The sequence below is a fragment of the Rhagoletis pomonella genome, unplaced genomic scaffold, assembly GCF_013731165.1.
Source record: "Rhagoletis pomonella isolate Grant_MI unplaced genomic scaffold, Rhpom_1.0 Rhpom_scaffold_00003, whole genome shotgun sequence".
In the NCBI taxonomy this organism is placed as follows: Eukaryota; Metazoa; Arthropoda; class Insecta; order Diptera; family Tephritidae; genus Rhagoletis; species Rhagoletis pomonella.
In genome coordinates, this window is record NW_023458557.1 from 2,240,549 (window position 1) to 2,253,183 (window position 12,635).

The following is a 12,635-nucleotide window of genomic DNA, read 5'->3' on the forward strand; positions in this document are numbered from 1 at the left end:
CTCTCCAAATCAAATCAAAAATTTTTATTTCTTATTTGGTTGACAAATGAAATCACAAATAAGTTTTATTTTTTATTTGGTCAACAAACCAAATCACAAATCAAATATATTTCGTAATTTATAGCGGATTTTGAATCAATAAGGATGTTGAGCAGTTGAACGTGCAACCAGCAATTCTGTATTTATGTATTATGTCAGACAGATCTGACATTTACGATATTAATTTGGAAATTAACTGAAATTAGAAATCCTTGTTATGTAAGTCACCCTGCAACATATTTGTAAGATACAAAAAGGTAACGCTACTTCTTAGCAACCATTTTTCATGAAAAAGAGCAAGGCTATTGAAAAAGCAGGTTGATGGGAACAAATAGCAAATAAGTAAGTTGAACTACATGAAATTGTATCTTATTAACTTATATTACTTAATACAGATAATAAACTCCCTCCCTCTCAACCGCAATATTTGTATATTAAACTGAGAATAGCAAATACCCAAACGGAGTTCGTGTTATTTTTGCTTTAATTCCCAACATCTTTATTATTTATTTGAACGTTTCAAATAAAACGCGTGTGTATGACACGACGCAGCGAGAGATTGAAAAATCGTAGCTGCAAAATGCCCTCTTCAGACAAAATACAAGATTCTGCTAGCGACGGCGAGCATGAAAAAACAATGGTGGAACAAAGTGACGCTTCGGAGCTCCACAATAAAATTGCAGAGTTGCAACACCTTTTGCAAGAGTCTAACAAAAAGAATGCTAGACTTGAACAGCTGTTTTCGCCCACAACAGCACCCTCAAATTTGCCAGCACAAGCGTCAATTTTGCCGACGCCATTTACATCAAGCTACCCAGGAGCTAACCAGTTCGCGTCATGCCTGCCGACGCCTTCACTGCATATGCCTGCACACGCAACGTCAACTGCGCCGACGTACTCTACTGCGGGCTATGCGGCGATCCAATCCGTTCACGCTACGTCAACTTTGCCGACGTACCCCACTGTGGGATATGATACTATTCCAAACGTTAATGCCACGTCAACTGCGCCGACGTACTGTACTGGGGAATATGTAACTGCCCCAACCGTTCATGCCACGTCAACTGTGCCGACGTATCAACAAATGTGTTCAGGTGCGCCTGATCGAACAGCATTATTCGACCCTACGTGTTAGCTTATATGCCTAAGCAGTTTATACCAGCAGGACCAGCGTCAACTGTGCCGACGACCCCTGCAACAATGCCTCATTTTTGGTCATCTACAAGTCAAGGAAATTTAAATTTGCCAATGAACTCAACGACATTGCCTCCGATGGGCAATCCAGCACAAGGATATAGCCATACCATACGTAAGTTACAAGATCTCCCAGAATTTACAGGTCTACCCGAGCATACAATGAAACAACAGATGCAAGTGGTTGCAAAGTATTGCAATGTTCATAGCAATCGCCACAGAAACTGAGCAAAGTAAACCCGAAATAACGCACAATGCAAAGCGAGATAAAGTTTACAAGCCAACGTACACAATTACCACCGATGATAAAAAGCCGCAGTGTTTTTTATGCGACGAACAACACGATGTTTGCCAATGCTCAAAATTTCGCCGCAGCCTCGTCGGTGAACGATGGAAAATTGCCAAAACAAAACGCCTTTGTTTTTGTTGCCTTCGTGATGGCCACAATGTAACAAGCTGCAATATTCGCCGTGAATGTGGAATTAATTTTTGCAAAAGATACCACCATCGATTGTTGCATGAAGAATGTAAACAAAAGGCTGCTATTGACAAAAACAGCAGCACAGAGAAAACGTCAAATACGGTGAATGAACAAATGAACTCGTCGAAAAAGTGGTCGAATCCAAAAGAAACGACAGCGAATGTTGCCACTATTTTCGAAAAAGAACCAAATAAGAAAACATTATTTAAATTCTTGCCAGTGATAATAAATCGTCCGAAGGGATGCCGTAAGATTATGGCATTCATAGACGACCGCCATCTGATTTGTTGTCACTCCGATGGATAGGTGGTAGAACAACAAGGGAAGCGTCTCAACGCTTAAATGTAGAGATTTCAAGTGCAAATGTTAATGCACATACATTCGAAATGAGAAATGTTAGAACAACAAAAAACCTAGAGTTACCGCTACAAACATTAGATTTGGAAAATTTTAAGAAGAAATATGCCGATTTAAATGAATTACCGATTGAAGATTATTTTGATGTTGTGCCGCAAATGTTAATAGGCATTCCGCATATACAGCTTGTGCGTCCAATAGACATCATTATTTTAAATGAACACTTCGCGGTTCATAAAGCAAAATTAGGTTACATGCTTTTTGGTTCGAACGAAGATAGTTCCGAAGCATTTGTTTGCCGTATTGATTGCGAGCAAGATAAGATAAATGAAATTCAACAACAAATGCATGAGTATTTTACCATTGAAGATTTTGGTGTGAAGTCGCTAAAGCCTGTTGCTTCGGAAGCTGACAAGCGAGCCGAGCGGATTCTCTTAGAAACGACCAAGCGATGTGGCAACCAGTATGAAACCGGTCTCCTGTGGAAAGAGGATCGTATTGAATTTCAGGAAAGCTACTCTATGGCCTTGAGTCGTTTGCATATGATCGAGAAAAAGATGAAAAAAGATAATTAATTCGCTGCATGGTATGAAAATATAATTGAAAGCTACGTTACGAAATCGTATGCAAAAAAATTGTTAGCTGAAGAAGCTGCTATAGTGAAGCCCCATACATGGTACTTGCCACATTTTGCTGTATGCGTTTAGTGTTTGATGCTGCTGCATCGATAAACGGTGTGTCATTTAATTCGAGATTGATGAAAGGCCCGAGCGCCTATCAGCCACAGCCTCTTGCAGCAATTCTATTTAAGTTCCGCCAAGGAAAATTTGGTGTTTGTGCCGATATACGCGAGATGTTTCACCGCGTAAAAATAAAAGAGGACGATCTGACCGCTCATAGATTTTTGTGGAGAGGTGGCAGTCAATCCGTAGAAACCGATATATATGCAATGAGTGCGATGATGTTTGGTTCAGTTAGCTCCCCGTGCTCAGCGCAATACGTAAAAAACATAAACGCTGAGAACTGTGCTGGACCGCGTGAGAGGGCAAAAGAGGCAATAGTTAAACGTCACTATGTAGACGACTATGTCGACAGCTTTGATGGTATTGACGAGGCCATACGGGTGGCAACTGATGTTTTGGACATCCACGAGAAGGCGGGTTTCGAGCTAAGAGGATTTATCTCCAACACGAGCGAAGTTCGCGATATGTTAAATAAAACACCAGGACCAGAACTCGATAACGGTTTAGCGAGCATGTTTAATGGCGAATCTGAAACGGAGAAGGTATTGGGCATGTTCTGGCGACCAAAAAGCGATGAGCTTTGCTTTTTACTAAAGTTTGCTAAGGTCTCTCCAGCAGTTGTGAGTGGCAATCGTCGTCCTACCAAAAGCGAGGTATTGAGCCTTACGATGTCCATATACGACCCATGCGGATTTTTGGCCAATATCGTTATCAAATCTAAAATACTGCTACAAGAATTGTGGAGAGTCAACGTGGGCTGGGATTCACCAATACCAGATGATATTTACCGCAAGTGGTATGATTGGTACATGGAGTTGGCGGACGTAGAAAACATAAGCGTACCGAGGTGCTATCACAGCAATTTTACTGACCCGAATTCTCACGTCGATATGCATATTTTTGTAGATGCGAGCGAAGTGGCTTTCTATGCTCTAGTATACTGGCGGATCTGTTATTTAAACGAAGTCGGTGTGGTGTTCGCGGCTGGGAAGTCGAGATGCAGCCCAATTAAACCTCTGTCCATTCCCAGATTGGAGCTACAGGCAGCAGTCCTCGGCGTTAGACTAATGAACGCTATTGTTCAAAGCCATGATGTGAAGCCGCAGGAGATAATCTTCTGGTCTGACTCTAAAACGGTCATAAACTGGATACGCTCGGACTGTCGCTGTTACAAACAATTCGTCGCACACCGTATCGCAGAAGTTTTGGACTCAACAGGCGTCGGTCAATGGAGATGGGTGCCCGGGTCAATGAACCCTGCTGACGATGCAACCCGACTGAAGACGAAAAAGCAAACAACAAATTGTTCGCGTTGGATAGCCGGCCCACAGTTTTTAAAGTTTCCGAAGGATAAGTGGCCTTCTTTGCCAGTAGATATGAGCGAGCAGGAAAGTGCAACCGAAAGGCGCCCAAAAAGTTGACTGACTATTTCTGAGACTGATCGATGTATAGAGTTCGCAAGATATTCGAACTATTACAAGCTTCTGGGAGTGATCTGCTGGGTCCGTCGCGCGATGGCTAAATTTAAGGACAAAGCTAAAGCGCGTTTTCACGTACATCAAAATTTATCGGCAGCAGAGTTAAGAACCGCTGAAATCGAACTTTGTCGCTTAGCTCAGAGGGAAGTCTTCGGCGAAGAGATACAGTTATTGGCGGACGGAAAGTTTTTGCCAAAGAGTAGTACAATTTATAGCCTAACCCCGATATTGGATGAAGACAAGGTCTTACGATTGGCAGGTCGTATTGATAGAGCGAAATGTGTTGCCGCAGATACAAAGCGGCCTATAATTCTACCGAAGGTTCACGCCTTAACTACATTGATTGTATGTCATTTTCATGAGCGGTATCAGCATCAAAATCAGGAGACTATTTGTTCAGTGATTCGTCGCAAGTTTTGGATACCATGTATAAGATCGGCAAAGGTGCATTGCCAGCTGTGCAAAAATATGTCCGCTAAGGCAAAGCCACCCCTCATGGGACAATTGCCGGAAGACCGTCTTATTCCGTTTATCAGACCTTTCTCATACGTGGGCCTAGACTATTTCGGCCCATTAGCGGTGACCGTGGGTCGGCGGCATGAGAAAAGGTGGGTGGCGCTATTTACGTGCATGTCTATTAGGGCAATACATATCGAGCTCGCAAAAGATTTATCGGCGGACTCAACAATAGTATGCTTGAGGAATTTTATGAACCGACGAGGAGTGCCCGTCCGCATCAGAAGCGATAGGGGTACTAATTTTGTAGGCGCCACTAAAGAGGAGTTAGTGCTAATCGATCAACGTGTGGCAAATGAATGTGCAAGGCGTGGCGTGGAGTGGGTATTTAACACCCCTGCAAATCCATCAGCTGGTGGAATATGGGAGCGAATGGTTCGCTCCGTGAAGCGTGTATTAGCCTTTGTGCTAAGAGAGAAGGCTCCACAAGCGGAAACGCTAATGTCGTTACTTATCGAGGCTGAGAATCTAGTTAACTCGCGTCCTTTAATATATTTACCGCTAGAAGGGACAGCGCCGAGCCTCTAACACCGAACCACTTTCTACTTGGTGGCCCGAACTTTGTGCAAACTCCAACAGTGGACGAACAAGTATGCTTACGTAAGCAGTGGCACATCGTTGAACAACTTAAGCAAACCTTTTGGAAGAGATGGGTCCTGGAGTACCTTCCAGAACTTACGCGCCGAACTAAATGGCATCAGTTCGTAAAGCCTATTCAAATTAGCGACGTCGTGATTATTTGTGATGATAACGAATCTCGTGGTGAATGGAAACGAGGAATCGTGACTGACGTATTTCTGGCAGCTGACGGACAAGTAAGATCCGCAACAGTAAAAACATCAGCTGGTTATCTACGAAGGCCTGCTTCCAAACTCGCAGTACTAGATTTACTTGGTGAATCTGAATCCGGATCTGAAATCCCGATCAGATTCACGGGCGGCGGGATGTTGAGCAGTTGAACGTGCAACCAGCAATTCTGTATTTATGTATTATGTCAGACAGATCTGACATTTACGATATTAATTTGAAAATTAACTGAAATTTAAAATCCTTGTTATGTAAGTCACCCTGCAACATATTTGTAAGATACAAAAAGGTAACGCTACTTCTTAGCAACCATTTTTCATGAAAAAGAGCAAAGCTATTGAAAAAGCAGGTTGATGGGAACAAATGGCAAATAAGTAAGTTGAATTACATGAAATTGTATCTTATTAACTTATATTACTTAATACAGATAATAAACTCCCTCCCTCTCAACCGCAATATTTGTATATTAAACTGAGAATGGCAAATACCCAAACGGAGTTCGTGATATTTTTGCTTTAATTCCCAACAAAGGATTTAAAAGCACGCAACCCTGCTACCACATGGCCATCCCTCTATCTCTATCAACAGCAAATTTTATATGTTTCTACGCACTTCTACGGTACCCTGCGTACACGTTCGTGGGTAACCGCGCTCTAACATTTATTTTTCCTCTTTCAGCTATAAGTGTCCGTGTCCAACAGTAACGGTAAAAGATATGCAAATAACCCTTTCCCACTGAGAGGAGCACACATCTACAAAAAATAAACCACCTTTTCTGTTTTGTGGGTTATTTTTTCTCTTAAATAGGGACGGTTATTTTGGGACACTTTCAAAGTGTTGAGGGATATTTTCGACCTCTGCAAAATATTAGACGTGGAGAGAAGGGAAAAAACAAGACTAACTTTGGAAAGTCTCCGAATCCAACAAAAAATGCAGCACGCGTTGAATTTCAAGGAAGACGTTGACAACAAAAATTGCGCATACCGTAAAGCGATATTGAATAATAGAAGAACAGACGGGTGACGATAACGACGCGTATTAAATATGTTTAGTAGATGTCGTGTGATAAGTGAAGTTTTTTGTTAATTTATATGTAACTACAATGTCAGTCTCTGTTTAGTAGCAAAGTTTTACATATATAAGTATGCAATACTTTGATATATTTTTGTCTAATTGTTGTGTTTTTATGTTTTGTGTTTTTAAATAAATATCAGACTCCCTGATGAAGGCGTGCAGGACGGCGAAACGCGTAGGAGAGAGAAGGAATAATAAATTTTGCCTTTTGATTTTACCGGCCGAAAAGCTCCGCATACAACCCAATAGTAAACAATTTATATTGCTGTGTAAACTGCACATATGTATGTACATTAGGATTGCCCTAAGTTATATGGAGAAAAATAAAAGTTTTTGGATTCTCGGTCTCACCCCCTAGAAATGTGTGAATAGCCTAAAGACTAAGCTATACAAAGTTTTATGTCAATCAAAAAAGATTTAGATTTTGGCAGCAGCAAACAGTGCTGCCGTTTGCAAATTTTCGAGCGAAGTAAAAACACACCAAAAGTGAAGTTTTTCGGAGTGACTTGGGAGGAAAATTGAAGTGATTATCGAATTGACGACTTTCATGCACAATCAGGGGTATGGGGTTACTGATTTGGTTTATTTATCTGCTGATTGGTAGTCGATTATTTGTTGATCCCAATTAACCTTTTATATTAACGATTTATTGTGTTCATTTAATAATTTACGATTCATCGTGTTCTTGTGCAAACTTTGTGCAACCATTTCTTTTAGATCTCAATGTCCCAAAAGTTGTGGTTACAAAAATTACAGTTCACTTATAATGTAAAAACTGAAATATAGCAACAACGTCACCACCAGATTCACTCAAAGTTTTACAATGTCTCGGTGCAGGCTTTTTCCTGAAAAATTAAGGATGTGTGAGAACTAAATTATAATTTTTATTTTCTCCAAATAATTTTCGTCTTGAAAAAAACGTCCCGCGAGGCGAAAAAAATAAAAGTCGCATATAATTATTATGAAAAAACGTTAATAATTCCCATTTGGAAATAATAGGGACCCAACCAGTTATGACTTTTGTAATACCATACTTACAACTTAACATGAAATTTATTGAAGTAAGTTGATTTTGGTTAGTAGATTGGCGCTTCACATACGTTAGTGTGTGGCCGAGCTTCTCCTCCGATTTGTGGCGTCACACGAAGGGGAGGGACCTACAGTTTTACGCCGACTACGAAGCTGTTTTCCATGGCAGAAATACACTCGGAGGTTTGCCATTGCTTGCCGAGGGGCGACAGCTTTTAGACAAATTTTTTATAAAAGCATTATTCGGCGCAAATGCCTGCTTTGATTGGCTTTCGCTGAACAAACAATTTTCTCTCACTTCATTACACCAAATTGTAAAAGGACCGCTATGATTGGCATTCACCGAATGAACTACATTTATTTCAGATTTCCTTGCACCAATATTGTCGGTTCTTTATTTTAAGTAAAAAGAAATTTACAAAGTGGCAAGCGCAGACAGACAGAAATGGGAAGAGGAACCTTGAGCCAAAGGTGTGTTATTAAATCGTCTCCAAAAACCATAAGGAATAAGAAACCGCAATACATAAATCACCAAATGATCAGATAAATATGTACACAAATAAATCTGTGAAAATTTGTAACCGAAAAGTATTCAAAACTGTTATTAAAATGAACTAACAGAAATAAGAATACATATTTTTTTCTTTCATACTTAAGGGGATTTAAATGGGGATTTAGAAGACAAATGGGGATTTTTTGTGGATAACTGAAGCTCGATATGGGAATGCGCTACAAAAAAACTCTGGAAACACTGCACCCATGGTGTAATAATAACAAGGTGTTGTCAGTAACTTAACCTTACTTTTTCTATTTCGGTCACGCATTTTAAAGTAGTAGAAAAGGTACTACTTTTAATCCGCTTGTGCATATTATTTCAAAGCAAATGTAGAAAAATATATATTTACCGGGTTATAAGCCGGAATATATGTTTGTATGGGCAGCTCCGCACGGCTTAGAACTTATAAAAAAGTAAACGTCGTCAAATGAGGCAATTTCCTATAAGACTGTAAATGATTTTTAAAATAGATTAAAACACATAAATATCGCAAATATAAGTGAATTCCTAATTTTTACATACAGCCACTCTATTCTGGTGTATCAGTAGTCCATTTGGCTCAATATTATGACAATGCAGCAAAAGTTATTTAATATTAAAAAAATCGCCTTTCTATCCGATTTTTGTGTACGTCTTTTTCCATTGATAGCCACGATATCTTTTATTTTATTACATTTTGGGGACAAAAATTATACAAGTCCAGCAATTTTAAATATTAATGTCGGTCTGAAAACATCAAGTTCTTAAAAATCGCGTTAAAACAAATTACTAAAATTGAGTATTTTTGATACTAGTTCCCAAAGAATAGTAGTATAAAAATTATGATCGACAGCACTGAAAATAAGCATGCCGATCTTACTTACTTTACTTAGGGCCGGTTTTTCAATAGTCAGATAAGCGTCGAATAAAAAGTTATTCGACGGATAAGACATAAATTTATTCCAAGAATAATTTCACTAACAGAGGAATTAATTTATCTGGCTATTCGTTTGCCAGATAACAGCCGGATAGCGATTGGGACTGACTTTTTGACGTTTCTATTATTTGAAAACAATTCATTAACACCCCGTTTGTGCTGAAACTACTACCGCCTTCTTATATTATGAAATTAAGCGACATTTTCAACGATTTTTTTTCTTGAAGAGGAGCAGGAAATGTTTGAAAACCTCAGGAAGGAAAGAGTAGTGAAACAAAGACCCGACCTTTTCGTTGATTGGGAATGCATGGAGTTCTTCAGAAGATTCCGGATGACAAAAAGTACGGCTCAGTATTTGTTTACCAGGATTGAAGATAAATTGAAATATCCCACGTACAGGTAGTCATTTTTCCATCCATATTTTTCAATCTAAGTCAACATCTTCCTAATACATATTACATACATCTAGAGACCAAGCGGGAGCTTTTACATAACTATAGGATACTTTTCGAATTTACATAAGTCCACAATATGGCGAATCATTAGAAGGGTGACTCAAGCAATCGCATCGCTAAGACCACAATTTATTAAATTGCCATGAAGTGCAGATATTTTAAAAATACAAGAAGAATTTTATGATAGCGCACGATTCCCACGAGTAATTGCTGCCATGGATTGTACACATGTGCGGATAGTCTCTCCAGGTTAGTGTTGATGACTTTGAAATACATACTGTTTTATAGCACCTACTGATTCATGTATGCAGGTGGAAACACAGCTGAAAACTTCAGAAATAGAAAATGATATTATTCTATTAATGTTCAAGCATGTGCACCGCCAAATTGAAATTTCAAAACATAGTCCGAGATGGCCTGGGTCTACTCATGATAGTTTGATATTCTTGAATTCGTCTGCAAAATACGCATTTGACAGTGGAACTTTCGGCAGTGGACTGATTCTTGGAGATAGTGGATATGTTCTAAACAATTATTTGGTTACTCCCTATGTTAATATTTACCAGAACTCCAGCAGAACGCCTTTTCAATGAGTCACACATTAGAACAAGAAACGTCATTGAACGCTGCTTTGGTGTATGGAAACGACGATTTCCAGTTTTGAGTATTGGGATGGGGTGCCAAATTCCTTTGGTACAGGATATAATAGTTGCAACAGCTGTTATACATAATATTACAATTGATATGAAAGAAGATAAACCACCAGAAGACCCAGAAGTGAATGTTTATCTGGATAGAAACTTTAGACCCACTTATTGCAGACTATGGAGATGTCAGAAACTTACTGTTAGAATACTTTGAATCTTTAATAACAATGTAAAACAACGCTAGACAATAGTTTTATGTACACTACCGGCAAAAAATTATAAACAATTTATCTTTAAAAGTTTTGGCCATTTATTTACTTTTTATTAGTTTTATTTTATTTTCCTTTTACGAAAATATAGTTCATGACACAACGAAAGCCATATAAGTAACTCAAAGTTCCAAGCCTTGTACAATATTTCTGTGGTCGTAAGCAATAACCGCCTAAGTCGACTTAAGAAAGAATTGAGTTATATATGCTATTATTCCATGCCTACGTGAAACTCCCATCTCGTTACCTGTTCTATTTAAAAAGTTATAAATGAAAGTATTTCCCCATAAGGTTAACATTACAATTCAAATCTTTAAAGCGCTTTTTCTCGAATTCAGGTTTTTCGACTTAGGCGATTATTGCTTATGACCACAGATTTATAAATATTCGTCAAATGAAAAAAAGTGGTTATCAACATTTTTTTTTGAAACGTAGTTTCCAGAAAAAGATCAGTTATGCAATTGAATGGGCTATAAAATTGCAGACCTGATTTTTTCTGGAAATTACGATTCAAAAGTTTGAAATTTTGATAACCGCTTTTTTCATTTGACGAATATTTATAAATCTTGTACAAGGCTTGGGACTTTGAGTTACCTATATGGCTTTCGTTGTATCATGAACTATATTTTCGTAAAAGAAAAATAAATTAAAACTAATAAAATATAAATTAATGGCCAAAACTTTTAAAGACAAAGTGTTTATAATTCTCTGTCAGCCAGTGTACATAGCTATATTTATGTATATTGATTTTCTGATAAAAGTGGTATATCAAAAAATACACGGATACATTTTTAATAATAATTTTTATTTCATACTTTAATTCATTCAAATTAAATCTTTGGACACTTAGTTTGCATGTAATGTGCATTTACTCATACACGTAAATACATACACCTGCGCTCAAGTAATTAGCACCGAAATTCAAAATAGTATTGTTTGCAACTTAAGTCTATTTTTTTTAATAATTTTCGTTTAAAACATAATTTAATCTATAACAGAAGCCACATAAATAAAAGTTTTAAATCTTGCACAAGTTTCAAACAAATTAATCAACCTTAAAAGAATTGTCATCAAAGCTTTCAAATATTTTATCAGAATATTTTGAAAATTTTCGGGTATGCAGTTTCGTAGCCCATTAAATTTTAATCTGATGTAGTTCAAGAGTCCAGTCGCTGGAAATTACCGTTGAGTTTTTAGAATTTTTGTGGAAGGTGTTGCGCATTGTAAAAATGGATTTTATTTTATGCTGAACGCCATATTCCAAGGTTTGTAATACTCGATAATACTTAAAATGAATCAATGGTATTTTGTAGTCACTTTAAACTTGCGCTTTGTTATACTAAAATTCAATGGGTTATTAAATTGCATGTTTAGAATATTTCTCAAAATGGGTATGTTATATAATAAATTGTTTCCCTATTTAAGTTCATGGCAGTGTATGTATGACCATATCGCTCATTTACTTCAATAGTGTCATAACTCAAAAAAGCGAAACTCTAGAAAAACGATTTTAAAGTTTGGAATTTAGATATACCCCCATAGTTAAAATGAATACATATATCGTCGTTTAAAGTGCAAAACCGCGTGTCGTCATTCTGCAAAACCGCGTAACTGACATTGGCTGCCAAAAATTGGATTTGCTCACACACGCTCTTGGCTCCTATCCATTCGTCCTGAAATATACTAGCCAGAAATGCGATTACTTTATAAAACAGTGAACCATTTTGAAATATGAGAGTTTTTACGCTCTAGAAAATAGTTTCTACAATTTCACATACGCGGTTTTGCTTTTTGCTGATACGCGGTTTTGCACTTTAAACGACGATACACATGTTTTGTTCTAGATGGATACTGGTAATCAGTGTTGCCAGAACTTTTTGGACGAACCGGCTAAATTGGCAAATAAAACCGGCTAAAATGTTTCAACTAAATTTCACATGTTTTATTTAAATAAATCACGAGTAAAAAGACTATTTCTTGGAGAGAAGTTACAAATTCGAGCCGGAAAAAATTTTGCCAGCAAGAATTTGCAATTAGGCACATGGTTGGATTTTTTGTCGACGATAATTTGAAT